This window comes from Balaenoptera borealis, assembly GCF_965194805.1.
Source record: "Balaenoptera borealis genome assembly, chromosome: 16".
Lineage (NCBI taxonomy): Eukaryota > Metazoa > Chordata > Mammalia > Artiodactyla > Balaenopteridae > Balaenoptera > Balaenoptera borealis.
In genome coordinates, this window is record NC_138872.1 from 29,598,861 (window position 1) to 29,609,710 (window position 10,850).

Here is a 10,850-nt window from a genome sequence, read left to right on the forward strand (position 1 = left end):
CCAGGCAGTCGGAGTGGAGGTGTGGCAGCTATTAGGATGAAGGGCAAGGGCCCACTGGGCTGGGACCCAAACCATTCATTGTCCCAGCAGGTGCCTGAGAGGGCCTGCTGCTGCTTTGCCCCAGAACCACGTGGTCTGAGCCCTTCCTACCGGGGGCTGTAGAAAGCCCCACCCTGCCCGCCCACCCCTCACCCCCCTTTCCAGGGAGGTCGCAGCTGTTGGCTCCCTGGGGGAAGGTGCACCTTCTCTAATGGAAGACGGGAAAGGAATGCAAAGCCAGGGTTCTCTCTGTGGAAGAAAGAGCCCTATTTCTCTTGTCCCTGCGCACTGGGCAGAAGGAGGCAAACCTATGGACTATCCTGAGGCGTCCTACCAGGAGGGCCAGAGCCAGTGCCAAAGCTGGAGGGAGGGAGTGTGGAGGAGCCTGTGGGAAATGTCAGCCGCTTCCTGGCAGGGGAGCCGGGGTTAGAGCGGTCATGACGCTGGTGTCTCAGGCGCTCTCGCAGTGCTGGGTGCTTGGTGTGACCTTCTGCAGGCACAGTGTGTTCTGCTAGTTTACTATGTAAAGGAGACTTCTGCCTCCCTGCCGACACTGCTTTTCCGCTGCCACGCGTCACCTTCCTGCTGTGATGGTCATCCGTTTGAGGTTGTCCTCAGCTTGGGTCCGACCAGGGGAGGTAGGAAAGCAGTGTTAAACAGGTCATAACTGGTTCCAAAGATTATCTTAGCAAATCACACATGACCATACAACTTCCCGGGCCTTTCTTGTATCTCACAAGGACTTAGCGTCTTAGATGGTGAGGTTCCCCCAAGCCCTCTCTCCCCCAATCTTCTGGTTGCTCTGCTGAATAAAGCTAGGTTTGAGGTGGCTGCTGGACCATCCCAGGATGTGCTCATGATGATTGTATTTTTCCAAGTCAAAACTGGCATATAGGACCCACCAGTGGATGTTTGTTGAGGGGAATTAACAGGCAGGGAAACAGAAGCAGTAGAATAAAAGGCTGGGCCTGAGAGGGGCAGTCTCTCCTTTCCAGATCAAATACTTTTCCAGTGCCTTTATCCTCCATCCCCACTTGATTCCACACATGGACCCTGAGTCACCCCTCACCTGTGCAGTGAAGGAAGGAATCACACAGTCTAGCCTCTCGTCTGACAGGTGTGGAAGATTCTCCACTGTCCACTGTGTATGGAAGAGCCCAAAGAAGAGACTGGGTCTGGTCTCTGGGACCCCTCGCTACTCCAGGGACCTTTCTCATGGGGCTGCCAGCTTTCTTTATTCATTAAAGTACACTTTTTTTCCCTTTAAAAAGTGAAGTGTGACAGTGTGATGTGTACTCAGTATTAAAAATAAAGAGGGAGAGTGGAGGAAGAGGAAAATCCACCCATGACTAGTACAACATTTTGATGTATTTTCTTGCCAGATTTCCTATACTTGGAGGTCTTTATTTTTTACATAGTTATGGTCATATGTCACAGAACTTCATAGCCTGCTTTTTTTCCACTTAACCCATGGAAATGCTTCTGCCATACTGTTGTTCAAAATGCCACACAGCTTTCTCATTTCCTCTGTAATGTATCATTGAGTAGATGGGTCATTTGCTTCAATCTCTCATTTTTGGATTTGCGATTATTACCTCAAATTAAATACTACTTCAGTGGACATCTTTATTCATAAAGTCCTTTTCATATTTAGGATAATCAGACTAGATTTCCAGAAGTGTAATTATAGGGTCTAAATACATTTGAAGCTCTGAAAACGTTGCCAAATTGCTTTCTAGAAGGCTTTGTCATACTCCTCCAGTGGAGTGCGTGTCCTTGCCGTGGAACCTTCGCCCGGCTGGAAGCAGTTTGGATGGTTCACTGGCTGAGGACCGTGGCCTCTTAAGCCTGACACACTCATAATTTCTGGTTGGGGACAAATGGCTGGGAGAGGATGGGATGTCGAGGAGTTGGATCCTGCCGTGGGCCAGGTACTTCACAGTCGGTATTCCACTCAAACCTCAAAAACGAGCCCCCATTTTTCAGAGGAAGAAACGAAGGCTGACCGGGAGAGGTAAAACTGTCCAATATCGCAGTACCCTGCTGCCTCTCGTGAGGACTACCCAGGCATCTCCCTGGGACCTGAGGATGACAGGCCAGTGTGATATGACTGTACAGGCGGCAGGCAGTGGTGGGGAGGATGCAGGGCTGGGAGGGCATACCTGTCAGGCTGCAGCGAGCTTACTGAGCCTTGAAGCCAGTGGGGGGATTTCACACACACCGAGTAAGACTGTCTGATTCAGTCATTCAGGGTGAGAGTGGGCACTTGGAAACTCTGATGAGACCATGGGTCGCCACGGAGCATTGCTGCCCTGGGTGGCCCGCCTGCCCAGTATTAGGGCTATACTTAGCTCTAATCAGACTCAGACTGGGAAAGTTGGGCTGGGCAGGGTGGGGGCTGGCCCAGGGCTAATCTCTGCGGGTTCTTGTATTCTAGGCCTCCATTAGAACAGGTCCCTGAAAGGCTGGCCGCCGGTCTCGTTCTGAGGCCTGGCACCAAGGCCATTCCCAAATAATAGCTAATAACAATACAGCCAGGCACTGTTGTAAGTTTTCCACGTATTCGTTCATTTGGTCCTTGTAATAACCTGTGATGTGGTACAGGTGACAAGACCAAAGAACCAGAGGACTCAAATTTGCCCACAGTCCAGTGGCAGAGACTGTGGACTGGACCACAGTTCTGGCTGCAGCCTCCTTCCTAAGCACGGCAGTGTCCTGCAGCATGGGGCCCAGCGGGCGGCTCGGAGACCAACACTGCCCCTGCCTGTGGGACTCTGGTCCCTCTATGACCTGGGTGGGTAGCCTGGTGCAGGTTCTCAGAGGCCTGAGCCGCACTTTTCTTGTCTCTGAAATGGGGTAAGAGGGTTGCTGTGAACGTCCAGTGCAGCATGATTGGTCACAGAGGGTAGGGGTCAGGGGATGAGGGAACTCGGGCTGCCAAGGCTGCGGGGACAGAAGGCTTGGGTCCTGTGACATCTTTCTCCTAACAGTGCGGGGAAGCCAGGACAGAGGGATGGGGTTTTTGCTCGGGTTTGTGGCTGGGGCCAGCGTGCCTGGGTTTCCAGCTGGAGTCTACCCCTCCAATGATGTGACTTGGGGCGTGGTGCTTAAGCTGCACCACAGTTCATCTGAAAAGGGGGATAACATGTCCACGGCATGGTGGTTGTAGTGAGGATGGATTCACTCCATAGAGAGTGTTTAGAAACCAACTCCCCCGGCTCCCAGCATGGCACGGCTCCTGAGTTCATCTGGGTTGGGTGCTGGCACCTAGTGGGGGATCTGGAGCTTGGAGGTGCCCCATGCCCACTGACCCACGTCCACTCTCCCTGCCTTCTGTCTTTCAGGTTGATCCTCGGGACCCACAGTCTCATCATGTCTCGCACAGAGGACGGCAGAGGGTACAGGCGGTGGCTTGGCCGGTTGGCGATCTCCCAACAGCTGGATCTCCAGCAATGTGAAGCTTTTGTTTGGGTTTTCCCCCTCCTTTTAGTTTTGCTTAATTTTTTTATTTTCTGTCTTCCTTCCACCACCCCCCCTTTTTTTTTTTAATTTCAACGATTAAGACTTCAGAAGAACAGGAAGCTATGCTGTGGACAGGCACCAATTTCTTTAAAGAAACTCAATATGGACAAAGCATATGTATAAATTTCATTTTTAATTTTTATAAGGGGTTAGGGAGCTATTTTGTTTTTGTCCTTTATTTTTCCTGTCTTCTTTCTTTTACCCATCTCTTAGTTCTGCTTATAACACCTCACTTCCACAGAGAAGGCCTGCCCCTCCATGGAGAATTTGGGGATTTCTCCTGGAATGGGGGGCATGAAGCCAGAAGGAGGCCTCTGTGCTGCCTCCCCACCAGGTGCAGGAACTGCTGGACTCCCTGGTGGCCTGCTCCTGGCTGGCCCTTGGGCCTTGGAGATGATCAGAGGCCAAGAACCACCTGGAAGGGGAGGAGCAGGGCTTGGCCAGGAGAACTCGAGAAAGAAGATCTGTATTTTGGGTATGTCCTCTTGAAGCAGTTGGAAGCCCAGGGCCACACCAGGACTTACAGAGGGAATCCATTCCCTCTACTGCCCTTTAAAACCAGGAGTTCTGAGGGGGGAAGGGACAGAGGGTGATCATCTCATACTGCCTGGCGTTTGAATGGCCAGCCTACCCCAACTCTACAAGCCTACCTTTCTGTTAGTGATATTCCTCCCAGAGGATGATTCCCAGAAAAAACTGTGCCAAACCTCTGCCTGGGACACAGCTGGGTCTTCGACAGGCATCTGTCACTCCTGTGAGCTCAGCTCCCGTCACCTCCTGCCTCCTGGATCGTCGTCTTCCCAGATGTACCCGCCAGATGTCCAGGTCGTCAGACACCGCCTGAGTCCCCAAGACCCAGTTGTGACCATTGCCATAAGAACAGGGTGTCCTGAACCGGCTGCCGCTATCGTCTCCTCACAGTGAGGGGTGTGCCCTGTGTGCCGGCCCCATGGTGTCACATATGGTGACAGCGCCGAGCATCATGTCCCTCACTGCAGGGACTTACTGTTAGGGGCTACCCTCAGTGGAAATGTGTCTGATGGGAAAGGATGGACCTGGCTGACGGGGTGGACCATGGCCATTAGGTGCCTGTGGGCTTGTTGGCTGTGACCCTGTGACCCCACCTCCAGTGTCTGTCTGTAGCCTTTCTTCCGCTCTCCAACGACTCTCGCAACCTCCCTACTCCTGGGCTTCTGAAGTGGGGTGTCCTCTCCCCTTGCCAGGAGAAGGAGAGCTGTCCCAGTTGCCCCTCACCTGGCTTCTCACCCCATTACAGCAAAGCAAGGAAGGGAAAAGGAATTCTTCTTTTGTGTTTAGTTGTTTTTGTTTGTTTTCTCTAAACCAGCATAGGATGGATAGGGGAGATGTTGGAGGGCATTTAAGTTGGTGTGTGACCAAGGAGGGCTTCCCCCCAGAGCCGCAGCCCTTCGGCCCTGGGAGTTTGGGAGAGACCAGCACAGCATCAGCCCAGACTTGCAAACTCAGCAATATGTTTGCTCACATTCTTTCCGCCTTTTCTCAAGTCCTCTTCCTCCTCCTGGGCAGATGGCTAGCTGTGGTTAGCAGGATCCAGCAGGGCAGCAGGAGGTGACCAGGCCCCTCCCTCCCCTCCCTGAGCTGAAATTCTTTGTCATCACCTGTCTCTTGTCTCTTCCCTCTGACTTCTCAGACAACCTAGAGTCTACTCTGAGCTGCAGCTGGGAGAGCACATCCCCTAACTGCAGTGTGCACCCCTTCTCTGCCCCACCTCCCCGCCTTCCCTCGGGGGCAGCTGTCTGTCTGTCCATGAGCACGTGGGAAAAACAGTCCCCGGTCTTGGCACCCTCACCTGTCCCTGGCCGCAGCCCACACTCTGAAGTCCTAGTGAGGGTTCAAGCCTAACAGGTTATTTACCTTTTGCTTATCCTTCCCTTCCGCCCTCCCCAGGTCTCTTAGCTCTGACTAAGGTCTTGGAGCTGTAGGTCACAGGTGGCCATACCTTTCGGGTGAGGTGGGCAGCCTCGGTCGGGGTAGCCAGCCTCCACGTACCCTTGTCTTGCAGGACGCCCAGCCCGTCCTTGCTTGGTGGCAAGACCTCCTTCCCTAGCTCCTGAGGCCCAGCTTGTTAGCCCCAAGTGCCTGTCTCTCTTCTCCCTCCCCTGTTCTCCACTCATCCACCTCGGACACCCAGCAGCCGGGTGGAAGTCAGCCCGAAGTCAAGGCTGGCTCTGCCCAGTCGGCAGACTAGCCTCGGTTAGGCCCAGGTAGCCGTCCTCTCCCTTAGCCACTCTTCATCTCTTCCCACTGGAGTCAGCCTTGTCGTCTCTTCCTGCCTTTTACCTGGGTCTCGGGCCTGGCAGCCGCTCTGGGGATCATCATCTCAGCGCCACCAATTTGTTAGTCCTGTCCAAGTTCTAGGAGTTTCCAACCCTTAAAATAGCAGTCAGTTATTCTTGTCTCCTGGGATCTGTGAAAAGGATAGCCTTTGGAGGGAGGATCTGGGCCTCAGCCCTACGGATCTGAGCTCCATCCCCCCTCAGTGAGAGGAATCAGCAAGACAGATCATAGTGCCTTATTCCATTGCCCTCCCCGCCCAACCGCCTGGCTCAGTTGGCAGTACAAGGCTTCTTTCTCCCTCTCGGTGTTCATCTGCCACTTAAACTCTCACCCCCCGCCCACAGTTAGCCTCGTGGAAGGATGAACGCCCCAGTCTTCGCCCCATCCCTTCCTAAGAGCTGCAGCCAGGCACGTGACCCTCAGCCACCACAGGGCGCTCACTAGCAGCTTCTGCTGGGGATGGGGCTGTGCTGCAGACAGGTGCACTCTCGGCCACCTCCTCCCCAGCAGGTCCCGCCTCTTACCTCCAGCTGGGAGGACGCAGTCTCTTCCTCGGAGACCAGCTCCATCTGACCCCTTCCTGGGCACCGGGACTAAGGTCGCAGGCCTTAGCACCCTCTCATCCCAGAGGTACTGGGACAAGAGAATGGAATTCTTTCCTCTCACCCACGTGTGGTTCATGCCCCCATGGCTGCCTTTCTGAGGGAGTGTATTAAATGTTTACTTAAGAAATACCGTGTTTACAGCTGGAGGAGAAACATGCCCCATGCTGGGTGGAGATTTGACCCTCTGGACGGCGCCTGGCTCCTTTATGGCACTGCCAGTGGTGACCCCAGAGCGAATGAAGGCAGGGGGCCGGGGCACAGGCCCTGCACCCCCTCTGCCCCCGACCCTGCGGTGCTAAGACCACTCACCACCTTCCTCACAGCCTTCATTCCCCGCCTCTCATTCTCTTCCTCCAGGATCTCGCTCCTTAACATATCAGTTATCTCCTAGAAAACCAGTGTTTGGAGCAATAAGATAATTTTTTTTTGCTTGAGTCTTTTTCTAAGAAAAGGAAAAGAGCGGGCATTGTGGGAATCTTTCTTTTCCTGCTGTTGGCTGTTTACCTTTTTAGAAGACAGATCTTGCTTGGGTGGATGTCTGGGTTTCAGCCTCAGGAAGCTTGGAGAGGTAGGAGTCGGGCCTCCACCCGTAACTCTCTGCTCCGCCGCCCGGGCTCCCAGCCCTACCCACCAAGTGCGCCACCCACCTTTGCTCCTCGTGTGCCGCTCCCTCCCTGCCCATCTTGGGGGCGCTGGTGGCTCTGCCTCTAAGTGGGGCTCTGGTTCTTGCTCCTTCCCTCTCCTGGGCCTGTCTGGGGGCCCAGCTGCTGGAGTCTCCTAGGACCTGGCGACCTGAGAAGAGCTTACCCTGCTCCGCTCTCCAGGCCCCAGGCTTGGGGCTGAGGCACAGCCTTCGGGACAGTGCGGGCCGTCTCTGATCCTGCCGTGCCAGGCTTAGATGGCCGGGGCTCCTGTCTGGAGAGATGCCCTGGGAGGCGGGGGACCAGGATGTGCCGTGAGGTTGGCTGATATCAGCATCCATAGCCGAGGGATGAGTCCACTGCCAGCAGCTCCAGGAGTCCTTAGACTGGGGGTAACGGGAAGGAGGCCCCCCCGTCTTTTTCCCTGAGAGGCCACAGGAGGAAGGGAGTTCATTTAGGGACATTTTAAAGAAATCTTTTTGTGTACCAGGCGCCTCTTTCCATCAGAGCAGGCGAGAATGTTGCTGCAATGATTCGTATTCGTGTGGGGCCGACTTGGGTGTGAGGGAGGGTTTAACCCAGGCACAAGGTTAGTTTCAAAGACTAGTTAATCTATTTTCTTTATTTTCTTTTTTTGCACAGAAGCTGGTAATCTAGGACCTACGTGTGAACAACTTTATATATGAATATTTTTTGTACTTGGTTTACTTGGGTTGGTATGATACATTATATTTAAGTTCCTTGAACACTGTGGATCCCCCTAATGTGTATGAATGACTGAGGCTTTGTAAATTAAGGGACGTTTGTGTGAATAAAGTTATTTGATGGGGTCAAAGAAGCCATACGTGATTTGAAAAGAAGTGCTCTGTGGTTTTGTCGCCTCCTGTTTGGAGGAGCTTGTCTGGGTCCTGGTGGGGTGAGCGGCAGGAGAAGAGGACACTCGGCTGCTTGATGGGAAGACGCCTGGTGGCCTTGGGTAGTCCTCCCCCTCCACACCTGGGACAGGAAGCCACACCAGGCCTGGTCTGCTCTCCCCAGGGGCCCAGGGCCCAGCCAGCATTGCCAGCCCCCCAGACATCCAAAGGCCCTTCCAGCCCCAGCTCTGTGCTTCTGCAAGTTCTGCCCTCAGGGATTTTTAATGTAGAGATGAGAGGAGTCTCCCAACCATGGCAGCAAGGGGAAGGAGACATTTTTGGAAAGCTCAGCTGGGAGACAGGCTCTCAAAGGAGCTGGGCGAAACAGCTCTGTGGGTGAGGGGGTAGCACCCGTGTCCAGGGACCAGTGATTGGCTGGGGGGGTGGGGGAGGGGGCGCAGGGCAGAGCACATAGCCCATCTCCCTCCGCCTGGCCAGCAGAAACCACATTCCATACGGAGTGAGGACTGGCATTTATTAAAAGTCGGGCGCTTCTGTTACCTTCGCTGGCCTGCGTGGTAGGTGTGGTGTGTGCCCCTTTGCTGAGGAGAAAACTAAAGCCCAGAGAAATCCAGACTGCTGAGTGCTTGGTGCACCAGGAAAAGCCACATGCCACATGCCGGCTGGGACAGGCGGTTCAGCCTGGCTGCACGTCCCTTTCCTCGTGTCCTCGTGTACAGTGGTGGTGGCGATAACTACCTTCAGAGCAGCTGAGGGCTCGATAAAAACCTAGTATTGGGCCCAGCACTTAGTAGGCTCTCAACAAATGGTTCTATAGTTGCTTTTCCCAAAGAAACAGGTTTGGGATTCTCCCGGAGCCTGCTGAACTCCAGACCCTGACTCCTGGCACTGCACTGCCTCAGTAAAGCTTAAAAGTCTGGAAAGGGTTGGTGTTTGACGTGGGACCCACCACCTGGGCTCTTCCGGAGGAGACTTGGTGAGCCCAGGAATAATAGAGCTGCAGGAGGACAGAGTCAGGACTTTGGAATGTAGGTTTGGAGGAAAAGATAAGACGGGGCTCCCTGCCTAATCTGAAAGCAAACGGGCTGCATTCCAGGCCCCGGCTTTGGTGTCCAGTGGCTGCTGGGGATGAAGCTTCTGGCAAAGGATACTTCTGTGCTTAGCCTGGGCAGTAGCCTGGAGCTAGGAGAACAACCCACAAGTACGTTTTTTTTTTTTTAATAACTGCTGAGGTAATTCACCCTTTTGAAGTGTATACACGTCAGTGGTTTTTAGCATACTCAGAGTTGTGCAACCATCACCACTGTCTAATTCCAGAACATTTTTATCGCCTCAAAAAAGAAACCCATGCCTATTTGCAGTCATCCCCTCCCAAGCACGCTCCTCCCACCCCACAGCCATAGGCAACCACTAATCTGCCTTTTGTGTCTATGGATTTGCCTGTTCTGGACATTCCATATAAATGGAATCACACAGTGTGGGGCCTTTTGTGTCTGGCCTCTTTCACTTCATAATGTTTTCAAGGCTCATCCACGTCATTAGCATATACCAGTGCTTCGTTCCTTTTTATTGCTGAATAGTATTCCATTGCATGGAAATACCACATTTTATGTATCCACTCACCAGCTGATAGACATTTGGATTTTTTCCATTTTTTGGGGCCATTACAAATAATGCTAATATGAAGATTCATGTACAGGTTTTTACGTGGACCTGTGTTTTTAATGCTCTTCAGCACATACATACCTGGCAGTAGACTGACTGCATCATATGGTAAAGAAGCATAATTTCTGAGAACCTGCCAAACTGTCTTCCAAAGAGGGTGCACCATTTTACATTCCCACCAGCCATGTGCGAGGGTGTCACTTTCTCCACATCGTTGCCCACACTTGTTACTGTCTTTTGTGGTCGTCCTAGTGGGTGTTACAGATGTCTTCACCACTATACTGCTAATGGTGGGTAAGGGAGAATAGTAAATAGCTACTTTAGATTCAGATCCAGTCTGCTCCAGCAGGCGTGGGGTGCAGAGTTCAGAGAACGCACACTAACTCTGCTGTTTTGTTGGCTCCTTGACCTTGAGGCAGATGGCCTTTCTGACTTGATTTTCTCATCTGCAAAATAGTAAATATCCCCTTCATATGATGGCTGGCAGGACTGAAGGTTTTCATGCCACATACGTGGTGGGTACTCCAGAGCATTTCCTTCTCTCCCTATGTCATGGGCACTGTGGGGTTAATTAGGGCCAGGATCAGAAATGGAGGGGCTTTGAGGGGCTCACTGTGTGTCGGGTTTGGACGCGGGTGATGAGGAACGTGGGACGCATCACTGTGACACGGGGTCTCTTGAGGCCAGGCTCTGCCGAGGAGAGAGTGCGTCACCCAGGCCCTGGAGGGAGGGATCTGGAGTGCTCTTCTCCCATGGAAGGAGAGGTCACACATCCGGGCCCTCACTGCCTGTCCCCTCCCACCCTGCTCCCACAAGTCCCTCCGACTCCAACCTCTGGCTCAGTCATTGGGTAGATAGCTGCTCCCAGCCACCTACTCGGTGCTTGTGAACCAGGTAGGCCCTGCGGGCCAGGAGCTCCAGATCCAGAGGAGGAAGGACTCGGAGAAGACAGGTGCACCATGGTGTGCCCGGTCTGAGACTGAGGGAAGTTCCCAGGCTGTGGAGCGAGCGTGGTGGGGACGTGCTGGACGAGGTAAGGCCAGAGGCTTGATCCAACCTGCGCTTGGTCCAACCTGCTGTCTGACCCGGCCCCCAGCCCTCTCCAGGCTGTGCTGCGGCCCCCAGCCTGCAGGGCCCTGACAGACTGCAGCGGGCACGGCATCCCAGCCTTTGTTAGTCTTTCGACT

At 53.5% G+C, this 10,850-nt stretch overlaps 1 protein-coding gene across 2 annotated transcripts in view; it reads left to right on the forward strand.

The window, feature by feature from the left end:
- STK35 (serine/threonine kinase 35) overlaps window positions 1-7,965 on the forward strand; it is a 45,349-nt gene extending 37,384 nt beyond the window's left edge. The window contains exons 4-5 of one of the 2 annotated variants that reach the window (XR_014235939.1): window positions 3,384-4,036; window positions 7,766-7,965. The gene's annotated coding sequence lies outside the window, so the exon portion shown is untranslated. Of the gene's footprint in view, window positions 1-3,383 lie in introns of both variants that reach the window. The other variant, XM_082361445.1, reaches the window with a different exon arrangement.
- The last annotated feature ends 2,885 nt before the right edge of the window (window positions 7,966-10,850 follow it).